The sequence below is a fragment of the Dasypus novemcinctus genome, chromosome 14 (genome assembly GCF_030445035.2).
Source record: "Dasypus novemcinctus isolate mDasNov1 chromosome 14, mDasNov1.1.hap2, whole genome shotgun sequence".
NCBI classification, from domain to species: Eukaryota; Metazoa; Chordata; class Mammalia; order Cingulata; family Dasypodidae; genus Dasypus; species Dasypus novemcinctus.
In genome coordinates this window covers 26,183,195-26,205,024 of record NC_080686.1, presented here as the reverse complement: position 1 = coordinate 26,205,024, position 21,830 = coordinate 26,183,195, and the positions used below count along the sequence as shown (strand labels likewise).

The 21,830-nt window shown below is 39.3% G+C and overlaps 1 non-coding gene across 1 annotated transcript; it reads left to right on the top strand.

Moving 5' to 3' along the window:
- The first annotated feature begins 2,307 nt into the window (after positions 1 to 2,307).
- Positions 2,308 to 2,381, top strand: TRNAG-CCC (transfer RNA glycine (anticodon CCC)). The gene has a single exon. It is a non-coding gene; the product is annotated as a tRNA-Gly (tRNA).
- Positions 2,382 to 21,830: the final 19,449 nt, after the last annotated feature.

Sequence of the window (21,830 nt, the reverse complement as noted above, 5' to 3'; positions counted from 1 at the left end):
CATTTTTTTTATGACAACTGTGGTTGTCTACTTTTGGGGCTGATACAAGAACTGTCCTGCCGTACCCCAGCTCTGTGATGCTCTGCCGATCCGGGGGAGGGGGGAGCCATTTATCAACGCCCTCATTAAGGACCTGCCCGCAAGAACTGCAGGATGCCAAAGCCTAAAACGCATAGCCTTTCCCTCTCTTCGGTAATGTGAAAAGTTCACATTTAATGACTTGTTTATCTGTTCTCCATGCCCCATCTACACCTAAAAAGTTATGTTTCCATTATTGAGCACATTTAGCTCTTTTGTTTGTTTGTTTGTTTTTCAATCCAGTCCTCTGAGTCCATCATCTGGTCGAAGCCAAAGGCCGCGGGGCTCTCCGGAGGCTCCCGGTGATATATGAGGAGGCTATATGGCATCAGCTGGGAAAACCACAGTCAACGCTGGAATAATCAAAAGTGACCTACCTGCAATAATAGTCTGTGTGACAGTGAAGAGGTGACACCGAGAAGCAGGTGGTCTTATGTGACAGAGGATCAATACTCCCGGAGAGGGGATAAAATAGATTCCAAATGAAAAATAAACTTGGGCAGAATACTTACAGGAAGACAAGAGAGCCAGAGCTGCAGGAAACAACACAGTGAAGAGTATGTGAGGGTGTGTGCACAGCCCAAAGATTATTTGCTGGTGATAGCTGACTGCACGAGGCTGTGGAACGAGATGGTCTATGCGAGTCCCTTTCCATAGGAAAGAGAGGGGGCAAGGTACCACCTCCAGAGGCTTGAGCTACCCAGAATAGCTAGGATTTTCCACATTCCAATTTAACATGCTTAAAAATGGTTTCATCATTTGTAAGAAGTGTTGACAGCCTCAAAAACTCGGTTTTGTTTAGTGAGGCCTACCTTTTAGTAAGAAAACAAGGACAACCCCCATTTCATGTCTTTTGAAATGTTATTTCAGTGAAAAGGGAGATGGATAGAGGTAAACCTAATTTGCATTATCCAGTTCAAAAGAGGGGTTGCTTTGATGCCACTGTGTGTATTTGCAGTGCTTTCTTGCTGCCTTGGGAGCTTGTGTGTATTAACATCCCATTCCTCTTTTTCATCATTGCTAGCACGTATATTAGAACACGACACACACGCAATATTACTGGATAAAACCATAACAGCAACCTCAGATATGAGAGTGCACTCCAGAAATTCTCCGCTCCATTTAAAACGAAATACTCTGGCAAACGTTGATAAAGTTTCTGTCTGTTAAGAAACACATGCACATCGAAATTTCATGACTCTGGGCTCCCGGCGTGGGTAGTTTGAATCTGCACCTTCAGGGCGTCCCCCTGTTCTGTCCTGATGCCCAGAGATCTATGACCTCAACCCTCATCCAAGCCGTGGAGCATGGCATTTTCCATGGCGCCAGGTAGAGTTCTGCCTTTTCTTGCTGTACAGCCGAAGTCCACAGTGCACTGTTGCTCCAATTCCAGGAGAGGAGAGGGGCTTCTCATTTCCCAAGGCCTTGCCGATACAAAGGGAAAGATTTTTCTCCCCAACCACTGGTAGCCTCCTCGGAAATCACAAGTAAAGGACTACAATCTTACTGAAGAGGCAGCTCTTAAAAGTCTGTGCTACTCGTGGGATACTAGCAGGGCGGCTACCAAGGCCCGGCTCGTGCGGCAGCAAAGCCAAGTCTGTACACAGAGCTGTCAGGAGCCACCTAACACACACCTCTGAGCGCACGCCTCTTCATCCCTGCATGCCCACGTTTCTGAAACAGCCTTTCCCTTTGTGTGTCTCTCCCAATGCCTGGGCCGGAGGCTGTGAGCTCCCCGAGAGCAGCGGTGCGTGTCCCTGGGCTCCTCTCCTGAGACAGCAGGTACAGGGCCAGGCACAGAGGAGGAGCTCTCCAAACACTTGCTGAGGGGATAGGTGCAATGAATAACCTCGAAGAACCCCTGAAAGCTGAATGGCTTTTGGACTCTGGCGGGCAGCCCTGAGGAAGACAGATCATTGCCCAAAACCCGCTTCCCTTCTGACTAGGAAGGGGAGAAAAGCTCTGGTGCCCTGCCCTTTCCTTTCCCTCCCACGAACCTCACCAAGCACTCAGCCTGAGCTCCCCTGCACACCCCTGAGTTGCCCCGCGCTGGTCTTTGGTTTCTCCACTGAAGTGCCTTTGTCCAGTTCTGCGTCTCTGCGGGTGTTCCGAGGGGCTTGAGGGACCCTCAGCCCAGCTAGTGGGCGTGCCACTGCTTACCGTGTCAAAGTCACGGCTGAGCTTTGTTACTTTAACCTTGGGCAGAGTAATTAAAAAGTAGGGAGAGCAGGAGGATATAGCTCAGTGGTTGAGCACCTGCTTCCCACGTAGGAGGTCCTGGGGTTCAATCCCCAGTACCTCCTTACAAAAATACAAAGGTAGGGATGGCGCCTGGATTACAACGGCTTCCTTTCAGCTCCAGCGCCAAGTTAACTGACGCCCCCCAGGACTGATAACAAGGCAGCCCCTCCGGCTTCAGTCTTCTCCCTGTTGCCCCAGCCCCCAGCCCTGGGCCAGGCTGCCCTGCTGAATGTGCCAGTGTCGGAATCACAGCTGGGTCTGCGTGGTGGGAGCAGGGCAGGAGCTGCAGTCTGCACGTCCGCCTGCATTGCAGCCAGCCCTTCCCTTAGGAGAATCACCAGCCACTTCCTGCACAATCATTTCCTCATTCAGCTGTGTCTCTGGATTCTGTGGTCTTTACTCAGGGAGTGGAGCCCACAGGAGGCCCTAGATAAGGGGGATGTACTAACTCGCCCTGAAAGTGGGCTGGCACATCAAGGGTTACTCTGTCCTCCCAACAGAAAGTGCCATATGTTCTTCTGTAAGCAAAAGTGACTGGATCCTTGAATTTATTCTCTATCTAGAAGATAGTTAAAATGAGTTGTCAAATGCTTTTATATATATATATATATATATATATATATATATATACCTTTGTATATGTGTGTGTGTGTGTGTGTGTGTGTATATATATATATATATATATATATATATATACCTTTTGTCTATTTACCTATCAAATAATTTATTCTCTATCTGGAAGATAGTTAAAATGAGTTGTCAAATGCTTTCATTCTGTCCCACATTCAAGGCTCCTTTTCTCAAATGGCTCTTTGGGTAAATAGTGTGTGCATATATATATATATACACCTTTGTATATGTGTGTATATATATATATACCTTTTGTCTATTTACCTATCAAATAATTTTTAAATTTAACAGTCAGAGCCAAACAAGGAATATACCTAATAAAGAAATGCCTTCAGTAGTTTAAAAACATCCCCAGCACATCCAGATAACGATTTTAATCTGAGGGAGGTGGGCCATGATGACAGACCACACTGCACTCATGGATGTGTACACACATACATGTGCAAATGCACACACGTGTTAAATCTCTGCAAATTGCCACACTTTTTCTATCCGACAAACACAAAACCACGCAAAGTGAGAATTAAAAGTCTTTTGTAATTTAATAATGAGTTGAATGAAAAGAATCAGAGTTTCCGCTTTGCTCAAGCCTTGGTCTCTATTTGTTCCTTCTATATGCGTTTTAAATGACCCCTGCTTCCCAGTCTTACCTGTACAACCTCATTGTCTGTGAAACACCTGTGAGTATCTCACCGTGGGGACTCTTTGTGGGAAGTGTCGAACGTATTTAATAAGGAGAGCCAGTTTTTTACTCCTTTGTGAAGTATTTTGCTGTGTTGTTTTATACCCGGGGATAATTTGCTTAGCCAAAGGAGGGAGTTAATCTGACTTCATTTCTACACAGGCTGAATGTTCACTTGAACCCACCTGCCTGCTGCTATTACAAAGGAGTAACTTGGGAAATTTTTCTCTGTTCCTTAGTTCATCAAATCCCATCCTGATTCCTGAATAAATAAATCTTCTAAGGAAAGATTTTGGAAAATGTCAGTTTACCCCCACTTCATTGACTAGAGACAACAAAAGACTTGCAAAATGAAAAATGTGGTTTTACAACCAGTTTTTCATGATAAGAATAACAAAATTCATCCTAGGTGAAATTTATTTTTTTAGAGAAGTAGATGATCTAATTTATGCTCTGAACTCAAATTGTATGAAGATATTCAGGCACTATGTCTACCCACCTGTATAGTCCGAAAACATAAGTTCTTTCATCTAAGTCTTTAAAAGGAAAAAAGAAACAAATAAACAAAAACAAAAATTACTGAAGAGAGAATGTAGCAAATCATTCCCTAAACAGTAGTGATTATGGCAAGCTGCTTTGGTATCTACTCCCATTCTGCTTTTCCTGTGTTAAAAAAAAAAAAAAAAAAGAAGATCATTTTCCCTTGAAAGCTGCAAAATTATTTATATTTTTAGAATTATCAAAATGATTTTGTTCTCAGAAGTCTCAAATAATTCAGAGGGAAAACTAGAACGACCAACCCATTACTGATGATACCTTCAACAGTGAAGTAGGGACAATTGGGGAGAAAATCTTTCTGAAATGTCAGTGGAAGAGAACTAGGGCACTCAAAATGATCTGTGAGTCCCAGGGAACAATTTTTGAAAGAACAATAATCCTGATCTCTAGAGTTTTCCTTTCTGTTCTAAATGCATTGTGATATTTTTCATTTAAACTTTCTTTTTGGTGAAGTTTAAGATAAATTTTCTCATATATGATAAATGATATTGCTTTGACTAATGCCTCTCACAGTCAAGGAACTCATGACCTCTGAAATGTTCTGTCAGGTGATATTTAGGCTACATTTACATTTGGGCTAGGCTGTCAGAGGTCCTGAAAAAAGGTGTGACTTCACTTTGGTGATGAGTCTTTCCCATTTGCAGATAATTAGCATAAAATAATTTTTCATACACATGGGATGTCATGATAAAAAAAAAGGGGGGGAGAACCAAAAGTATCAACCCAGAGAATAGTTTTTTCTAAAATAAAATAGAATAAGTTTGAAATAATTCCACCATAAATTCCACCAAACCTGTAAATAGCTTTTGCTTGCGTATTTGGCATCCATTTACTTGCATCTATTTACCATGTTTTATTTTATTATGTGACCCATATTACACCAATTCACATTTTTGCTGGGGAGGGTTGAGCTGGTAAATTAGATTACCACTAACATTATTTCCCAAATAAAATATTTTCAATCACTAGATTGTTTAAATTTTTAGAGTATGATTATAGTTATAATCTCTCCTTTTTCTGTTAGGAATGCATGTAACTGCAAATAACAAAGTGCAATATCTTAATAAGATTGATGGCTTTATTTTTTGCCCCAGAAAGATAGTATGTCAAGAGGCATGCTATTTCTAGCATGTGTCCCACAGTTCCTTGATGCAGGACCTGACATCTTGCCTTTCTCTCATGGTCACAAGATGACTGCACAGCTCCAGGCAGCACATGTCTGCATTCAAAACAGTCTGAGGGGTGAAAAGCAGAGCCAGACATGTTTGTTCCTCTTTACCAGAAAGGGAAATGCTTTTCCAAAAACAATCTCAACAGACTTCTGCTTCGGCTTCCTTGGCAGAACTGAGTCAAATGGCCACCACTAAGCCTTGGAGACTGGGAAGCCAAGGAAAAGGACTGTCGTAACTGACTGACCAACTGATCTATATCAGATTCAGGGTGCAAAGTACATTGCCATTCTGCACAAATGTGAGGCTCTGGTAGAAAGGAAGAAGGGAGAATAGATGTTGGGAAGGCAATACATTATAGAGATAAATCAGCATTTCTCTTGCCTATTACCAAAATCTGCAACCTGTGGGTGTCAATCCTCAAACACAAAGTCCTTATTGCACTGACACCAGTCAAGCACATCATCTTGTTATGGAAAGTAAAACATTTCATGCTGGTTTCCACAAAGTCTTTAATATCATCAGAACTTATACTGATAAGCTGTAAACTACATGGCAGCAGAACTTAACTGGAGTACTAATAAAACTTTTTACTTTCTTACCATTAAATGAAAAGAGCCTCACCTGGACCTCCCTATGTCTTCAGCTTCTGCCCTCTTCGCTTTTGCTCTGTGAGACAATGTGGAGCAGGTCATTTGCTCTGTGGCATGGTGTCCAGATCATTGCCAATGGTTGTTAACCAGCTTGACCCAGCTTAATGGAAGGCCCACAGGCTTTGGCATAAAATGGACCTGGGTTTGCATTGAATGTCTTCTCTTGCTTGCTGCCTGACCTTTGGTCAATCACTTCTCCTCCTTCTGCCTCATTTTCCTCTCTGTAGATGAGTATAAACCCCCCTAATTCACAGACCAGCCACGGGGATGGAGTGGGTGATATACGCAAACATTCAGGTCACATCATACCTCGCCTCACTCTCTCCCTTAAAATGGTAGCTATTATATGAGCTGGCACAGCAGTGAGGAGAACCACTGCCCATTTAGGATGTCAGTATAGGTTTTAAAGCTCATCTTTAAGTGTTCTGAGAAATCCTGCCACTTCCTACTTTTACTTTACTGAGGTAAAGAATTCATTTGAATCCCTCCAAGTTTACATTCACAATCATAGAAAGTTGAAAACCTTGATGATTCTCTGAAGTTGGAGATTGTGGCTCATGAAAAGAGATATTCAAGGGGAACTGAGTTACAGGGAGGGAGAAGGTGAGCAGGTTCCAAAGTGCTCGTCCTCTTTCAAGGTTCACTTCAGATCTCCCTGTTCTGACATCTTTAGCCCTCATTGAAGTAGCTGCCCTCTCCCTTTTCCACCTCTTTCTTTCTAAGTATATTCCATATCCAATCTAACTTACCACTTTTTAAAATTATTTTCTGTATGCTATCTTGCCTGCTTCTCATCTGTACTTAAAATAATAATAATAATAGTAATTGTATTAGTCAAGGCTTTCTAGGGAAACAGAACTGATAGGAGATGTACATATTTGTGACTATTATGAGTTTTTTAAATAGGACTTGTGGGTATGGGCACATTCAAATTTTGTAGGGCAGGGTGCAAGTTGGGAACGCTGATGAAGGTTTTCGATGACTTCAGAAGAAACTGGCTGGCTGGAGTAGGGATGGAAATTCTCCCTTCTCTCCTGGGTTCCTTCGATGTTCTGCTTCTGGCTGTGGCCTCTGAGGTTTTCTCTCATTCTGTCTGAATTTCATTCTTGTATAAAGGACTCCAGTAACAGGATTAAGACCCATCCTGATTGGCGTGGGCCACACCTTATCCGAAGGAACCTCATCAAAAAGTTCTACTTACTATAGGTTCACATCCACAGGAATGAATCAGATTTAAGAACATGTTTTTACAACTTCAAACCATCACAGAAATATCTTCTTTGGTTGAATTATGTGAAGATTAAACGAAATAATGTAGGTGTAAGTGCCTCACACAATACTGGACCCATTTGGGGTCCTTCATATATTCGTATGTTTATTTACATATAAGAAGCTTTCCAGAATAATTTCCATCATTCTTCAAATATTTTGGAGGGTTTCTCTAACCTTATTCATTATAGTCTTTCAGAAATCTTCCAGAGGTATAGAAGGTAGAAACAAATGCTCTACCTACACCAAATAAATATTTTCTAGCCTTTACATATATTTTAAGAATCTTTTTTCATCTATTGTAATACTTTGTCTACAGCAAAGACAGCTAAAGTTAAGTCAGTGGGGAATGGACTTGATGTGACTTTCGTCTAGAAACAATTCCTAAAAACAGCAGAAGCCACTTCTATAAAGGAAAGTTTGATGAAAAGACTTGTAGGGCAGAACTGATTCTCACATTAAAAAACTAACACTCCACATGCACCAGTAATTCCTTCCCAAACATTCATTTTATGATGGGTAGACACAGCCTTAATGGCAAGTTAAAATTGTATTTGAGGGATTGTTTTTGAAAATTGGAGGCACATTAGGCATGAATCTCATTTATGTAGAACTGGAAAGAGCAGCTATGCTACTTACAAAGCATTAGAACAAAATCCTTACCATAAATAAAATAAAAAGCCAGTCTTGGTATTTCATAGCTAAATTGACTACACTGAATTTGGTAACTTTTTACCCTGCCCCCCCCCCAAGTAATTAAGTAATAAAGTTCTAATTGCTAGTTGTACCAATTAAGAATTCTAGGCAAAACATTTTCAAACAAATAATAAATGATTCAAATCTAGGAATAAAATGAACATAGGCTAAAATAGTAATGATAGTCTGTACATAAAAATGAACACAGGGGGCTTCCCTGCAGAAGAAAAGAAAAACCTCCAGCCTTTCCCACTGCCATTTTTTCATCCAACAAGGGAAAAAGGCAGCATTAGCAAACAAAAATTGCTTTTCACTTTGCCAACAAGATAAATAGAACGAAATCACAATAAAAATGACTGAAAAATATACGTGATTGATGCTAAATTTGCAAAAATTCCAAAGATATGGGCACAGTTTGTCATAAAAATGATGTAGAAATATTGTTGTTTTGTCAGAAAAAAATTATGCAAGGAAAAAATTGCCAATTTTCCTCCTCCAGCTCTAGGCCTTGCCTCTTCTAGAATCGGTTTGCTTTTTGACGAAAGGAGACAGGAATATTTTCACTTCTAAATCTTTTCTTTCACTCATCACTGGAAATACGGGGCAGACATGTTTCCGCCAAAGCTTTCCTGAAGATAACGGGCATTGTGTCCGCACCTCACAGCTTCAGGGGCAATCACCAAAGAAGGAGCTAGGCGAGAAAGCCCTTTGTCGAGTTCAAAATGCCCCCAAAATGTTCATTAACCGTATTAGACGAATGTTGAGTTAGATACGTTCGAATGCTGTTTGTAGAAAAGAAAATGGGATTCTAAACTCTGAATCAAAGGGAAATTAGACATTTTTAAGAGTGGGGACGGGAGATAAGAAAAACAAAATGTGTTTCCTGAGATTTATAGATCAAGCACACACTAACTCTTGGTCTTTTTGTAACAACAACGGTAACTAACTTTGTTTTCACGGATCAGAATGGCAGACTCTCATCTGTCTTTGGGAAGTGAATAAACAAATGCTTGATGCAGTAATTTCATGCATGAACCAGGTATAAGACTAAGTTCTTTAGGTGCAATATCTTTTTAAATACGTTAAATATATGAAATAGGCTTGATTCTCAATTTTTGATAAGGGAACTGAAACTTGGAAAGATGCCTATGTTTTCTAAGCACTTTATGTAATTATGCCATTTACTCTTGCTGCAATCCTATGGGGTAAGTTCTATTATCCCCATTTAAAGATAAGAAAACTGACATAAAAAGAGATGAAATTACTTACCAGAAAAAGAGGTGCAGTCTGACCCCAGAGATGTCACTCCTGCCTTTAATTTTATATTACTTCCCCTGCCCAAGAGTGCAGAGTTAGAATATGGTACAGATAAGATTGTGTATCCAACTCCAAAGTGTGGTCTCTTTCCATCCCATCTCAAGATGAGCATTTCAGAACACTGTTAAAACTGAAAGTTGGAGCAAAAGAGTTGTAGATAGCTAGGTAGATAGGTAGGTTATAGTATAGAGATGATATATACATGTACAGATTAGACACAGATTAGGAATATAGCTACATATAAATAAAAATTTTCTCGAACTTTTATAGGGTAAACATCATATGTCAGGGACCATTATCTTTACATACTTCAATGTGTAATTCTAAGAATAGCATATTCTCTTACACAACCACCGTACAGCCATCAACCTCAGTAATATGAACACTGACACAACACTGTTTTCTAATCTGCTATCTGCGCTCCCATTTTTCCAATTGGTCCAATAATGTCCTTCATGGCATTTTCCCCTCCACTACAAGATCCAGTCTAGGGCCAGGTAACACATTTTGTTGTCATGGCTCTTTAGCCTCCTTTAATCTAAGACACTTTCACAACCTTTTTTTATCTTTTGTGCCATTGACATGTATGAAAAAAAAATACTCCTTTATCCTCGTTGGTCCATTGGAACAATCCTCATTTGCAGTTTTTCTGGAATTTGATCATGATTAAATTTAGATTATGTGTGCCAGGATGGAATAGTACAACATAATGATGTTGTGTCCTCCTCAGGTTGTCCCATTTGAAGGCACATGATGTCATCTGCCCTTTGTTGCAGATGCTATTTTGGATCACCCAGTCAAATGGTCTGTTTTCACCATTATGTAGTAGCTATTGCATAGTTAGTATTGTATAGAAACTATCTTATCTATGACTATATATACATACCCATATATAGCTATATTATATATAACTATCAGATGGTTACTATTATATTGATCCTATGTTTTCTCTGACAACTATCAGTGATCTGTGGAGACATAGTTTAAGACCACGGAATATCCTGCTTTTCATTAAAATTTCCCTCTGGATGATGATTCTTGCCTAATCCAATCTTTGGCACGATGGTGGCAAAATGCTAATTTTCTAATTCCAGCACTCCGTCCATATTTACCAGTAAACCAGAACCTTCCCCTCTCCCCTATGTATTTATTTATCTCTATTTTTGGCAAGAACACATGAACTTTTAATTTTTGAGTTGCCTATGATTTATTACTGTACTTAATTGTGTTGATATTCAGACGTCTTAGATGTGACCAGTGGAAGCCCCTTCAAGCTGTCCTCTGAATCTTTGTAATATGGCCCATTTTTTGTTTTGCTTTTTTTTGTTATTGTGGTTATATAGATATATATACATAACATAAAATTTGCCATTTAAGTGTACAATTCAGTGGCATTAACATTAGAATCTTGTGCTACCTTCAATATCATCTATTATCAAAACTTTTTCATCACACAAAACAGAAATTCTTTAATCAATCACTCCTCCAAGCCCTGGTAAGTTCTACTTTCTGTCTCTGTGAATTTGCTTATTCTAGATGTTTCATATCAGTAGAATCATGCAATATCTGTCTTTTTTGTGTCTGATCGATTTCACTTAGCATTATGTTTCCATTCATGCTTTAGTATGTATCAGAACTTCATTCCTTTTTTGACTGAACAATATTCCCCTATATATGTGTACACACATTTTTTTCACTCACTCATCTGTGGATCGACCCATTTTTTTTTTTTAGTATTTTCTTACTTTGTGGAATAACAAGATGTTCACAGCTCACCTTCTTCTTACCTTGACCCAGTCCCAGAATCTTGAAATCAGTCATTTCAACCAGAAGTACTAGTTCCTTTCAATGGGGAAGAGTTTAGAGATTAAAACTTAGGTGCTAGCATGTTAAGCTTTATTTTTAGGCTTTTACCATTCCTTAATGTAAAATTTCTGAAATCTGAAATTTTTACATCTGTCAGGAGTCTTCTGTTAATTACCCTGTGACTTCTTTCTCATGAATATGGGATTTTAGTGGGTCCTTGAAAGAGCAATAGGAGAGTAAGAAAAGGGAAAGTGAGGAGATGGGGAAGAGATGAAGATCTTTCTGGATCTGATCCTAAAATTTTCAGAGTGTGAAATTCTTTACCCTGAACATGGAGAAATTGTTTCTGAGAACTCCTAAGCTAAATGGATTCTAAAGAAATTCCAACCCATCTGCTTTTGGTCTGTGATTTAAGCCATCATTTTCCAATGTTTGTTCATTGGAGACCAGTGTTGTAAGATTCTCTTTTAAAAAAGACTCTGTGGTCAAATAAGTTTAAGCAATGCTGCTGCCCAAAGCCCCCACCTAAACTCAGAGCATGTATGAGCAACTTCAGGGTGCATTGCAGGCCCACGCTCCAGAGACACTCGGTTAACTTTAACCCTGTGTTCCCCATGTGTATTTGAACCCTCCCCTCCAGAAACACTTGTTATTACCATTCAGAGTATAATTTGGAAATGCTAATTTGTATATTTGAAGGGGGTTATTAAGTTGTCCTTAAGGCTTGTCCTTTTCTGTCCTTCCTTCTCCTCCCATAACCCTCTGAACATCCTTCTATTATAGCTCTTAGTAAATTGTTTTGCAGCCAGTTATTTGCTTATCAAACAATTCCATTTGACAGAAAGTTCCTAGAGGACTGGAATATGTTGTTCTCAATATTCTCAGTTTCTGCTGCAGTACCTGGTACTTCACAGACATTCAAGAATTGTTGTTGAAGTATTGAATTACATAAGAGATACGAAAGTCATTTGAACGTTTTACCTCAGTTCAGAAGTTGCTATTCTCCCACCTCTATCGTCATGTAGTGAATTGCATTTAAATTAACTTTATCCTGGAACCATAATAATTACTCTTCTGTAGTCTTAAAGAGTGGTTGCTCATTTTGAAAAACAAAGCAAAGCGGAACTGATGAGTGTTGAGAGTTCATTTAGCCACTTGGAACAGTGACGTTGTAAATGACAGACGCAGCCTCAACGTCAAACCAGACCCTGACGGAACTGAACCTTTTGCAGAGTAATTCATTCATCCATTCAGATATTCTTTCACATTCTTCTAGGTGCTGGCATCTTAAGGGGGAATGAGACAGACAAGATCCCTTCTGTCACAAAGCTAACGTTTTATGGATGAAGATAAATGAAAAAGAATAAGTGAAACAAATAAAGAAGAAAATTTCACAGAGCCCTAAGCACTCTGAGGACAATAAAACAAAGGAATAAGGTAGACGATAGAGTGAGTGGGGCTGAAACGTCAAGAATGAGAAGTAGCCGATCCTATGAAAATCTGGGGGCTGAGAATCCTAGGAAGAGGGGCCAGCATGTGCAAAGGCCGGGAGGCAGAGGGGCTGGGAGGGCTGGGTGTTAGCAGTGGGCCAGTGACAGCGAAGCATAAGCCTCATCTCATATTTAACCTCTGCAGCACTGAGACTATTCTTAGCATCTTGTGAGGGAGGAGCGGGACGAGGGAATAAATAATAAAGAAAGATCTGAGTGCTGTGAACAGCACTAAATAAACTGGATGAGGTTTTAAAGGTGAGTGACGATAACGTACAGAGTCAAAGTGAGTGACACTGTGGGAAAATACTATCAGTACCTTAGTCATGCTTCAACCCCCGCTTGCTCCCTCTCTTTTGCCTTCTCACTTTGTTTCTTTCTCTTCCGCTTCCAAGTTCTGATTTCTGGGCTCATTTCCCCTGAGTGCATCAGCTGAGCAGGTCTCTCTCATCTTTTCCACTTTCGTTCTCCTTCTTCCCTTTTGCCTTTGCCTACTCCTTACTGGTATTTGTTATATCTTCCCCTCAGTCTGCCTTTCGCATTCATTTTCACTTATTTGACAAATCTTCTGCAGCCAAATCGCTTCTGTAGGCAGACACGCTTCTGTGTATCTGAAGAAGATACTAAGATGAATTAGCTTCGGTATTCCCTGCCCTCAAGGAACTTGTTGGCTTCCATGGGAGACAGGTTAGCACGTTATTACAACTCACGTCTGTACGATATAATGACATATATATCTAGATGACCCTTCCCTGCCACGCTCGTTCCTCTCCCTGCCCTAAGCAATTGTAATATAGCAAGTGGTGGCTGGCCTCCCTGCGTTTAGTTTCCTGCCCTGAAATCTATTTCACATACCGCCTTAATCTCTCAGAAACACTGATCTTGTGAATTTTGGAGTCAGACAAAATCAGTTCAAAAATATGCCTCCCAAAATAAAAACTAAATGCAATGTAGGGCCCTGGATTCAATCCTTGGACAGAAAAAGGACAGTAGTGAAAAAAACTGGTGAAGGTCAAATGGGTCTTTAGATTGGTTAGTAGCATTGTGCTAATGTTCACCTCCTCCTTTATTTTTTAATTAAAACAATTTTTTTTAATTTTTTAAAGATACATGGATCACACAAAATGTTACATGAAAAAATATAAGAGGTTCCCATATACCCCACTTCCCACACCCCCGCTCCTCACACATCATTGTATTATTGTTATATAACACATTGACATGAGGGGAAGCAAAGCGAGAGGAATACAGGAACTCTCTGCATGATTTTTGCAGCTTTTTCTATAAGTCTCATATTCGTGAAAAATATTTGATATGTATTAGTTAAAAGCTAATACTAGTTTTCAAAAATTTTTACAAAAAGAAATAACACACACCATTAAAGTGAGCACAGCGAGGAAGGAAAACAAAAAGAAAGTTTCTAGCAGCCTTGTTTTCGAGAGTAAAAACTCTGAAACAATTCAAATGTCAACCCAAAAAATGTCAACCAAAATATACAACAGAATTCCATGGAACCCTGCAAACAAACACAGCTCAACTACACCCCTCACAGAGGCAGCTCTCACAGATAAAATTGAGCAAAAGAAGCAAACCCCAGGAGAACATATGTGGCGTGAATCCATTCACCTAAAGGCTGAGCGCAGGGAAAATTAAGGAAAATATGGGTTAGAGACACATACGTGAGCAGTAAGTCTATAAAGAAAAGCAGGGGGCAGTGCTCAGAGAGTTCAGAGCCGGCACTTCTGTGAAGGGAGACAGACATACGCTCAGAGAAGGGCTCCAAGATCTGGGTCACGTTTCTAACCTGGTGGAGCACGTGTGTCCACTGTAATTCTTAAACTGTACAGACGCATTTTTCCATCCTTCTAGCTGAGTACTATGCCAACAGAGTTAAACAAATACATAAATCACAGAGAGAGTGAGCATTCCAAAATAAATACATGGCTCCAACACTGGCAAGTTGGGTGACTCTGGGCAAGTCACTTTCCTTGTTCATTTATTACTCAATTAGTTGTAATGTAGAGGCATTTATCACCATGCTTGGCCCATAGTAAACACTCAAATAATAAGCATATAAATACATATATTTATAATATATGGCATACAATAAAAAAATCTTAAAAAGGGATAAGAAAGTATCTATTCAAGCCAGAAGTAAACTACTTTATTATTATTATCTTAAGTATTATTATTATGATTGTTTTTATGATGCTAAAATAATAAGAGGCAATATTCAATAAGTCATGCTCATTCTGAAGGGACTCTGGCATCTGGATGTTAACCACAGGGGGACGGTGACCCAGGTTTTGAGAAACAAGGTTTTAAATCAGCCCTGTCCAGTAGGCAAAGAATGCAAGTCACAGTGTTACTCTTAAATTTCCTAGTAGCCACATTTTAAAAAGAAGAAGAAACCGATGGAATCAATTTTAACAAAATATTTTATTCAACCCAGTATATCCAAATAGCACCATTTCTACATGTAATTGACATAAATTTTTCAGATATTTTATGTTCTTTTTTTTATCTTATTAAGTCTTTGAAATCTGGGGTGTACTTTACACTAAAAGCAGGTCTCCATTTAGACTAGCCATATTTCAAGGGCTCAGTAGCACATGTGTCTAGTGGCTACTCCAGTGGACAGGGCAGAACGAGTGTCGTAGAAAAATTCATCAAGGTTGGTGACGACTGGAGAGTGACCTCTGAGCATCTGTTTGGTGGTGGCAGTCATGTGGCTGACTAATCTCTGTCCTCCCGCCCCCACCCCCCAGCACATTCTCAACCAACGCAGCTCTTGTCTTTCTCTAGTCCTCTCCCGGCCCCTCCCCCTCATTACTTTGTCCCCCATCATTGTCATTATCTCCTTGTTCCCTGTCTTACCCTATTAGTCTTCTCTCCTGGGTTAGACAAAGGAAAGATGCTACTATTGCTTTTCTCGGGTCACTGTCGTAGAGAGCAAGTCGCTGCTTGCTGCTCACAGGGAAGGGACTGGCAAATGACAAGGTTGACAGAAGGATGTCAGAACTTACTAGGCAGGCGTAGGGTGCCCAAAATAATAATGATACTCCTCCTTCTCCTCATCATCATCCTCAGAGACCCGGGATCTGTTGCTTTAACACAAACACCTACCCAACAATAAGGCTTCCTGGTGAAAGAAGTAGAAAGAATAAAATCTTTTTTTTCCCCCCTTTGGCTGCAATCAGAAAAAAGATCACAACTGATAAAGTGAAAGATATCATCAATTTAGAAAACACAAAAACAGGTAGCCTGCTGTTCTTAAAAATAATACCTTCAAGTCATAGAATCATCTCTGCCTCCTGTTTTTGCCTCTGATGATCTGCAAGCTTTTCCAGATCTCTTGGTGAGATTTAACACAGTTCAAGGAGTTTTAATGCCCAAATAAACAAGGCACGTATAGCCCTCACCAAGCAAGATGCCACCTGACAAGCTAAGTTTCCCCCATGCAAGGTCCTCTCGGTTCCAAGCTTGCTAGTGCTGGGTCTCTATTTTTAAGATGTCAGTCTGGCACATCAGAAAGTGAGAAACATAGCTTTGTCCTGAGCCAGGATTCCTGTGACTAAACACGAGGCAAGAGCGCACACGTGACCCGTGACCTCAGAGGTGCCGCTGCCTAGCTCTTTTTCCTATAAATAGCGGTTAATGACGGAACTTCCCAGAAAATGTCAGTTATGGCAACATTTTCCAGCTACCTTAACCTCCTCTTGGGTTAGTATAAAAGATTAATAAAACTATGGCAATGTATGATAATGGATACACTAACTTTGTCTAGAGTATTTTAAAAAAAATGCTGTTTACATTGCTATTGTCTGTCATGGACTCTCTGTGTAAAATTCTCTGAACTGACAGAATTAACTTGAACTCCAAAGGGTTCTGAAAAAGAAATACATTATTTTTTCTTACGAAGTATTATTTAAAGTGCACATTTCTCACATTAAAATGCAAAGCAAAAACCGTGGCTTGGGTCTCATTTTCAATTCCTCAAGTGATAAAGAAGTGCAGGATGCTTCCAAAGATTTCTTGCAGATGCTCCACAGCCATGATTTCAAGGAAAATCACTAGTTTGCTTTCAGAGCACTAGTTTGCCCTGGTGGAATATCCGTCTGATAAAAGGCCACAACCCAGTACAAGGTAATCATTAGGGAGACATTATTATTATTTTGCTAATTAGTCAAAAATCATTGGATTTCCCGTGGCTTCCTTCCTGCTGAGCAATCATTTGATCTTGCTTATGTTGACAAACACACACGTCACCAATTCTGCCTCATTTATCATTTGACAGGGACAGTGTTTGCTTCTTCGTGTGTGAAGAAGGAAAAACTAAGGGTAAGCAAATAGCAACAAGAACCAGGCTGTAACTCAAACTCATTTTCTAGCTTAAAAATAAAAGTGATTGGATAAAACAAGGAATGAACAAACAAGCAAAACAGTGCAATGCCTCGTTTTCTAGAAAACCAGTTTTCATGTGCTTTGGCAAGTGCTAACATAGATTTCGTGTCTCTTAGGAATAAACCAAATCAGAAAGTGAGAAGAATTGGTGCATTTAACACTGATAATGGAAACATCTGAACATCTAACAAAAGACTGAAAAATTTTATTAAATAGCCAAAGATTTTTGGATGTTGTTTTCTGTTTGAATTAATAATATTGAATATACATTGGGTTAGGAAAAGATTAAAAGGAACTTCTATTTGCCTCCATTGGTTAAAATATAAGAAAAATAATGCATTCTGTGTAAAACAGACTTTCAAATTCAGTGCAGTGACCGTTTAAAATTCCAATCAGAGTGCTTAGATTCTGCTGCTAAATAAGAAAGAAATAAATTAATTAAAAATCAGTGTCTAAAATAAGATTTCTAATAACTACTTTGAGAAAGATATATTTTGCTCCTATAAAAGAAGACATCAGACGAGAACATAACAAAACCTCTTGGTTTGGATGGCCCTGGCCAGTTAATAGGATCAACTATTTGGTTGACTGACTTGATTATTTATGCAGAAATCATCATTATGATAAGAGAAAAGAAGTCGATTCAAGGGTTCCAACTAACAAGGCATCTGCCTGTGGATAAGGAGATAAGGGCATAGGACAAGCAAGAGTGGGGAAAGGAGGTGAGTCACACACATTACAGTTTAGAATAAACTGAGGACATTGGCTGATTTTTAAAAAGCTGGATTGGGAGCATAATGTTCTTACACAGTAGTCCCGGTTCTAAATTGTCTGTAATTTTAGGTAGATTAAAATTTTACTTGCTCATCTGCCACATGAAATAGCATTGCCATTTTACCCAGATATTGAGATTCAGCTTTAGGCGGATCCCCCAAATTCTTTAAAAGGGCCAAAGCATTTGCTCGTATATGAACACTGAAAAACAGATAAAAGATGAAGTCGCTGCTAAGATGTGAGAAACATAAGTCAAAGGAAATTCCTTTTATGTTCTTATGCTTGTTGTTAAAGTATATGTTCAGTGATATGGATGCAATCAGCGATGAAAGCCTCTCGTATACTTTATTAGCCATTAGAACTATTTGTGTTTGTTTAAATTCCCTTGTATTGTACTACATTTTCTTCGCAGTTTTCACTTGTGGATGTAATTTAGGATTAAGGAAACAGTACCAAAGAGCATTTAAAACACTTTTCCTCCCGTTTGAAGATTAATACTACAGCTTAGCCTATGTATGTAGCATTCAGAATTCAACAGCTAAAATTCTTTCTTAACTAGCCTCCCAACAAATAGTAGATTTCTTCTCAAATAAGAAAAAAATTATAACAGAAAATAAACCGAACAGTCCCGGGATACTCTGCTTGGAAACATTCAAGGAACTGAGCAGGCTACTGTCTTTATAGATAGGAATTTTTAAAGATGAGGCCATTTTCTAATTCACATGGTGTTGACATCCATGGAATCAAGGTGATGCCGTGCTTTAAATGTAAGAACAGTTATTAGCTTTAAAAAAAGTTAGATTACGGCATAATGTAAACCTTTCAAAAAGTGTTTTTAAGTCATCTTAATTCAAAAATGCTGATTTACCGTAATTAAAGATAAGGCGAAAAAAAGAAAGAAACCCTTCTTTTCTCCTAGCCCCTTCCACATAATTATATCTCCAGAAGATACTAAGTATAATTTGTTTAGACACCATTTAAGTGTTAGCTTAAATGCTTTTGATTTTTGTTAAACGCCAGAGGTTGGTTTACCACACAATTTGTGTATATTTTTATTTCTACCCCCAAAATCTTCCAAGAAAAATAAAGGGCTAGGCCCATTATTTCCCTAGGTCCTTCTCTGAGAAATATTTTTAAAATTCTTACCCATGCTTTCAGAGACAAAGTTGACTTCTTCAGATTAAGATGATTTCTTCAGAAAGTTTGATAACTTTAGAGAGAGAGAAATGAGTATTTTGTTCACTATTTGCAAATAAAATATTACCATAAAATGCTTGTTCTCATTTTAACTGGGTGTGTGATCTCCTAGCAAACAGAATACTCAAGGCTTAACTCAAATGATTAAAAACTGTAGCCGTCTCATTAATAAAGGATTTTAAGGTAATAGCACATGTGCTCATTGATTCTTTGTGTGAATGATGTGACCAAACGGAGGGGGTGGGGAAGGGAAGCTAAAAGACTATGGAATCACATGAGCTTATTTCCATTGCCCAAGAGGAAAAATACATAAAATGGTATTCTCTAACCCACCCACCCCCATTTTTCTCCCCTGACAATGACTTGAAATGTTAAAATACCCCTTTCAGGGCTAGCATTTGTCAACCCTGAATGGCTAAAATGTCCTAGGAGAAGGAAACAAACAAATCATGTGCTTATTAATTTAAATTATTAAAAATATAACTTCCTAACTTCTTTTCCACTTGAAACTATAAGGGTTATATGTTGATTTTGATCACAGCTGTTAGAGGACTCTCCAGGTTTGGTGTGACAGAGACAAACATAAAGAGAGACACACACGAGCACACATGCACGTGCCTCTCTATCCTAGTGCCTTTAGTTTGTGGGTGATCATCAGCACATAATTTCATGCTTGCTCATTTGAATATCATCTTTGTTCCAAATAGATTAAGTCCCAACAGAAGTTTCTCCCATTAGGAGGCAGCCCATTTTCCAGATCTAAAATTGGAAACACAAGGAAAAATGAATTTTCCAAGCAAGAAGTCAAAGTGGTTTTTAAAATGTAACCCGTCACTTGTCAGTTTTTCTTATGATTTTAGACCATTTCTTAGCTCTCTTAAGAAAGCCAAAAATCTGCACATATGCAATAGAGCTTTTAAACCACGTTATACAAACATGGTTTGGTCTACCAGCTGAAAAAAAAAAAAAGAATATATATATATATATATATATAGAAATCTCACACCACATTCATTTAAAGCCATAATTTCATGCTCTGTCGGCATGCTATGTATTATCAAAACTGTGGGCAAATGCCCACGTTAATTTACTCAACCTTAAGGCACCAGTTCATTAACATCCAATGTTGTGTTTTTTTGGTTTATAAGGTTTACAGAGTAGAGCATCAATAAACAAAAGATCTACACAAAATGAATACATATATTCACACAGTGTGCAATCGATGTATTTAAAGAGACAGGCTTTGTCATGTGAAGCTAATAAGTCTTTTTCTAGAAAAACTGACTCACAGAAAACCCAAATAAATTTTCAGCTGACAATTAGAAAATTAAAGTGAGTCATTACTGACTATGCCTCTCACCCCGTGACTTGGGGTGTATTTTTAGGGCTAAGTGGGCAGTGGTTGAGCCTCGGGTAGTCTCTGCCTTCTGGAAGGAAGCCTGTTCCTGGACCCTCCCAGGCTCTTCCCGGGGCTTCTTCTCTGCCATTGCTCGCCCTGCCTCCCTGTGTCCAACGTCAAAATCACACACCGGCGGTAGGAAGAAAGCCTCTGCTTCAGCAGTCACCGTGAGTGATGGCAACACCCCAGGACCACGGGGAAAGTGCTGGAGAAAGAGTGCTACCTCCAATCACTGGCAATTACCAGAGAGGCCCCTGAATTCCTCCCTCAGTCCCAGGGCCTGGGAGGGGGCTGCGGTGGGAAAAGAGGCATTCTCAGGGAAACATTCAGTCTTAAGATTTCTCTACCATGCATTTTTAGCCTCTTTTCCATGGGGACTAGAAAAGTACCACTTCACAGTTATATCCCTGAGATTGTCACAACCCCCCTCTTTCACTTGTGTTCTCAGACTGAAGAATATCCTGTTTAAGAGAGGATGCTAAAATCCCAAAGCTGGCGGTTAATACTTTGTTCCATTTTAATTAAATGCCTAAAACCCTAAAGGCATCCCCAGCATTCATTCTAAGAGTTATTTATCTAGATAAACTGTGTATTAGTGTAGGTGAGAGATTATCATTTTATCACATTTTATAAATTACACATGGCTACGTGTCTGCATCTTGCAGACTCTGCTTCCAGCAGATTCTGTAGTGGTTAAAAAACGTAAGACAGAATTTTATTTTTTATACGATGGCTTTCAGAAATACGCACTATCACATTTTATTTACAATATGGTTCTGTACACAGCTCTGCTGTGTGGAGGGAGAGCTGGATAATAATGGTATATCTAACACACACTTACAGGCTTACAAATTGCAAAAAGATGGGCTCGTGCTTAAATTTCTTGATAAGGCACTAAGTCTATTTTCAGAGCCTGTACACATTCCTGAAGGCAGATAGTGCTGTGACCTCCCTGTAAGCAATGCAGCAGGTGTTTGCATATCTGCATAGGATGCTGCAGTGTGGTGAAGTGCTTGAATCATTTCCAGAACGAGGGAGCTTTCGTGATTGGACCAATTGATCACTGCAGTCGCTTGATGTTACATAAAAGGTTGGTGTTGAAGCATATGGATTGGATAATAATCAGAGTTGTTCTGACACGGTCTATTTAATAATTCAAAAAGGAAAATTTGAAAATGATTCTGCACAAAGCTGCAGCACCCGGTTGACACTTTATTTATATCAAACGCTCTTTGTGTAGTTTGTGGGCTGCGCAGATTGCCTGTTCGATGCAGTTATTTTTTCTGAAGCATCAATATTCCAAATCACCGTCAGCAAACATCACCTGTCACTATGGCAAGGCAGAAATGTTTAGCTTCACTGATGTAGCAGAGACCAGCCCATAGAAGAACCACCATTTATGATATTACCCAAAATGCAATGGAAGGTAGGGTTTAAGGCTCTGTGGGCTTGGTTAGTGCAACTGGG